Here is a 1,120-nt window from a genome sequence, read left to right as displayed (position 1 = left end):
CCAACCCTGCTCACCCACAATGTTTTTTGGCATCTTTATTTGAGAGGTCTAAAATGGAACAACTGAAGAAACAGTAACACCTTACCTTAAAGAATTTGCATGTTGATATTTGTGGGAATGTACCAAATTTCAGGTGTTCATACTTGCCCTTACAGTGCCATGAGAGGTTCTAGCAATTGCTTATAAGAGCTTTATGGTAATGTATGCTAGCAGTATATGCTCCTCAGTGATGACAGAGTATTTGTGCAAAGAGAACTGCCAGAATGGAAGTGGTGCTGGGGGTTTGGCTGTTGATATTTGTGTTGCTGCTGCTATCTCGTCACTGAATATGGAGTAGCTGACAAGAACCAAAAGAACAAAAAATGGCAGTCTGCATGGCTTCAGCTTTCCTTACCTATTTTGCTCTTGTATGAGGGTGGTAAATGGGTTATATTGTCCTCCTTACTGGAATTTCAGGAAAGTATGTTTTTACAATCTGTTGCACAGCAAGCTGGGCTATCAGTTCCAGCAGTTTACTGAAATAAGTCATCATTGCAATGTCCACAGTATATTCAAGGTATTTTATTGTGATGTTGGGCAGCTCTGTTTCTGCAGAAGACTCATTACTCTTTGGATGTGCTTGTTACTGGATGTTGATCCGCAGCTTTCAAACAAAAGATGTTCACAGATTGTTCACACATACTGTCCAAACATCGTGGAAGTGAAAATTTATTCTTATTATTGAGCCTGACATTTAATACCCAAGCGTGGTATCAGTAGCCTGTCCAGTAAGTGGTGAAGGATATATTACAAGTATTGTAAACATTGCAGAGATTAATTAGCGTTTCCCTTTCGACAAACGATATCCAACACTAGATGGCACGCTTGGCCTCAGGATCGCAGCCACTTCTGCATGGCCTTGCCTTGCCTGTGTCCTCGCGTTTTGGTCCTTCTTTTCCTCGATTTTAAAATGAGAAAGGTAGGTGACGTTACAGAGCACAGTTGGGCCACCCTCGCAAAGTAATTTTGAAACTTCCCTCCTGTGATCCTCCCCAAGCTGCTGCTTTCTACAAATTTTGAAAAATTTCGAAAAATCCCTTAATATGGGAAGAAAGCATCACTGAAGCAGTAAAGTTAGAAG

Source organism: Numenius arquata, chromosome 2 (assembly GCF_964106895.1).
Source record: "Numenius arquata chromosome 2, bNumArq3.hap1.1, whole genome shotgun sequence".
NCBI classification, from domain to species: domain Eukaryota; kingdom Metazoa; phylum Chordata; class Aves; order Charadriiformes; family Scolopacidae; genus Numenius; species Numenius arquata.
Note: the sequence above shows the minus strand (reverse complement) of the source record.